Genomic DNA, 3,727 nt, shown 5'->3' with positions numbered 1-3,727 from the left:
ATATATAAACTTACTTTGTTTAAAGAATCGTCTCTTCACAGATGTCATCTCAGAATGCCAAACTGTGTCAATGCACTGCAGCTGGGCACTTGTGAAGAGATCTGAAGTGATCTACACTGAAGGGGATTCATTTGAGAACACCACAGATACTGCACAACTCTCAAATAGATTGGTATACTCAATTCGAACCAAGTGTTAAATCCCCCTTCCACCCCCTTCTCTCTCCATGTGTATGTGTGTGTTGGAGAGACTGAGCAGGACAGACAGGCACATATTAGGGTGTGTCAGTACATCAGACATCTGCCCACACATCACGAGCTCCATATCCTGCTGCCATCTCTTCATTCTCTTCTCATCAGAAAACCACCACTGTAAACTGTGTGGCCATTTAAAGGCAATGGATCATACTGAGTATCCCTATTTGTTCTGTTTCTGTGTGTGTGTGTGTGTGTGTGTGTGTGTGTGTGTGTGTGTGTGTGTGTGTGTGTGTGTGTGTGTGTGTGTGTGTGTGTGTGCATGTGGTGGGAGGCCCTGGTCAGGCAGCTAAGTCAAAAGACTTCTTTAATCTGACAGAGTGCATTTTCATTAGCTCAATTCAGATCTATTATTATGGCACGCATCAAAGGCTGAACAAGTGAAACCACAAACAGGAAGCGCTGTTTCTGAGGCATGAGCAGTAGTGAGCCAGGCTCCCATCCTGTGTGTGTGTGTGTGTGTGTGTGTGTGTGTGTGTGTGTGTGTGTGTGTGTACATATGTGCATGCATGCTCTCTCTCACACCACTAGGTCGTCATTAACAGTACTCACTGAGTGCATGACACATTAGTTCCAAAGCACATTTCAGACATGGAAGTAATGACATCGTCAGGTTAATAACTTTGCCCAGGACAATAAATGTTGAAATAATTTGCTGTTTTCAGTAAGTATATAATGGGGCATCGGTTGTCCTCTGGGATGCAGGAAATCAGGAATCATTAGAGCTCTCATGGAATATGACGTTTTGGCATGAACTTGTGGATGTATGCTCTCCAACATCTCAAGCTGGTGGAGTATAGATTTACCATATGTCAGCTATCAAGCCCCGACACATACAAGATTAGTGAGGGGAAGCTTAAATCCATGTCCAGGACGGATAAATATTCGTATAATTGCTGATCGTATCCGGAGTTCATTCCATTTTAGCAAATTAGTCATTTTTGGGTGGAGGTGAGTTGCTAAGTTACACATTTATTACACATATAAATACAGCCGTCAATGAATGGTAATTGTGTGTGACCTTCTCTGCTTTCTGCAAGTTAATGGGGAATGGAAATTGAGTGAGACACTACAGTGTGGGAGAAGACTGCTGCCGCAGGCCTTTCAAGCATTACGGAGAGTAATAGATGACACAGTTGACAGAATTTTTTATTTTTATGTTTTATTTATTTTTTATATACAAAGTGAATCAATGAAGTCATCATAAGAAAGATCATAAAAACGTTGGTCAGAATAGCTCCACCTGGTCCTCTTGATGGTCAACTTGAGTAAGAAGGGATAAAACTATATTTATGACCTCATTTTGGGGGGGTGGTCTTCTTGGTTTCATTAGGGCAGGTGCACCAGTGGATTCAGTGCCCATATTACTCCCACTGGAAACGGAGTTCCTGGCCTGAAGTGGCATGAGGTTTCAGAAGAGGGACTGGCTGCTCATTCTCATTCTGGCTTTACCTTCCCTTATATTGCTCCTAACATCTTTTCCTTTGCTGTGGTGAGAGCCACTAGTGACCACCGCTGGTGTGAACAGAGCGGCTATTCAGAAACCAGTCGCTTTATTTTCAGTTACGCAGCTGCACCAGAACTTTCCGTGTCCCCTGAGACCTCCAGGTCTCGTAATCACGTGAAAGGTCAAAGGTCAACCACACCGTCACTGCCCACCTCGGGCCCCCAGGTCTGGCCCCCAGGTCTGGCCCCCAGGTCTGGCCCCCAGTTCGGGCCCTGCTGTGCGATCTGTAACACATGGTCTTTATAAGGGGGGTTGAATACTGTATGCTCAGTTCGCATAGTTGGTAACTCTGAATTCCCTTTATAGGCAGACAGTGCTGCATGGACACAAAAGTCACGTTTGGCTGAGGCACAGAGCCAGCTGGTAGGAACTAAATGAAAACCTCCATCATTGCTGCTTTTCCTTTGTTTGGCAATAGTTTTCCTTTTATTGGATTTTATATGGGTCTAGTAGCCACATTAACAAAAGGTTTCAAGGGAAGATTAATCAAAACCAGACCTTATTAAACCATACTAGGAGAATTCCTATTGGATATAATATTACAAGTGAGGACCCAAAAGGGCAATATCTATCCCACAGTTGACACAAATGGCCCAATTGAGGATAAGGGACGCTGTTCTGCTCTGGACAGAAGAGAGTTTGGGTTAAGAGTCCCAGGGGAGACGATTTGGAACACTGCCCTGACAGGTATGCTGCACTACTCCTTAGGGAAGTGAACAGGTATAAGTGTAGAAGGGATAACGACACTGTCATGGTTCAGGAATGTTTACCTCCCCCTCTGCTCCAGTGAGGAGGAGGTCCAGCTTGGGCCTCACCTCCTGCTCACGCACCTCACTTATGGCTAGCATGACCTAAAAGGCCTCCTCAGAAAGAAACACGCAGTTAGCCGCAGTGTAAACAAAGATAATTGCTCCTTTAAAATGAGGTTGTGCAGGTGTTCTGCAGACAGGATGATTCTTCTTCTACTTGCTAAATCTTTTTGGTTTGGTTTGTTTTTTTTGCAATGAGTGAGGCCCAGTGATGGGTGAAACCATGTTCGTCTTCTGTAGATTATGGGAAGTTGCTGAAATGTTTGTAGGCCATTTGCTTTTTGATTATGCTTTATGGATGCATGTGGTCTGAGCATGTTGGCTTGGTCTAATAATTTGAGTTTAGCGAAATTTACTCAAACATTTAGGCAGTGCCTCTCAACATCAAGGGCAGATGTGTCCTCATAACTCTGACCCTGATCTCTGGCTACCTCCCTGTAAGTTCAACTCTAATGCAGATACAGTACTACCGCCATCACTGGTGGACTGAAGCAGGGCTGGAGCCAAACTCTGAAGGTAGATCTGCAAGACCTTCTGAAGTTAACAATCTCAGTGGTTGCCGAATATTCAGCCTAATGAAACATAAGAATGAATAAAAACATTCACCATTGTTTGAATTAGCCAAGTTTGGTGTTAATCGAGTGTCATGCATCTTGTTGAAGCCACTGCATCAGACATGCAGATTCTTGGGTGAAAGTAACACGATTAAAGAAAACAGAATGCGGTACTGGTCCATTACCTTCCTCTCTCTTCAGTGAGAAACTGTAGTCAACCGCCCAAGTCTAGTGTTGTGCAATTGAGCTGTGTATGTGTGTGTGTGCATATAACGTACTGTGCATTAACAGTCATTGGCCTGGTGTCCAGAGTATTGGAGATCCAGTGATAAATGCAGCTGTACGTGCTGATGCTCTGATTGCAGCTTACGAAGTCTGAAAATCTCTCATATCAATGTGGTCTCCCAGGCCGACCTGACACCAGAGCGACGTACGTGAGGATTATCAGAGTTGCAGTGAAGCAATTCAGAGGACAGGTCTGTTTTCTGAACTGCTAGCTGCCTTAACCATAGCAGTCTCGTTACAAATGTTTTCCTCTCATCAGTGTGTGGCAATGACAGGCAGTGTGTGGGGTGACTACAGACCTGTAGAGTGTATACCTGC

This window comes from Brachyhypopomus gauderio, chromosome 13 (genome assembly GCF_052324685.1).
Source record: "Brachyhypopomus gauderio isolate BG-103 chromosome 13, BGAUD_0.2, whole genome shotgun sequence".
Taxonomy (NCBI): domain Eukaryota; kingdom Metazoa; phylum Chordata; class Actinopteri; order Gymnotiformes; family Hypopomidae; genus Brachyhypopomus; species Brachyhypopomus gauderio.
The sequence above is the reverse complement of the archived record's forward strand: the minus strand, read 5'-3'. Positions refer to the sequence as shown.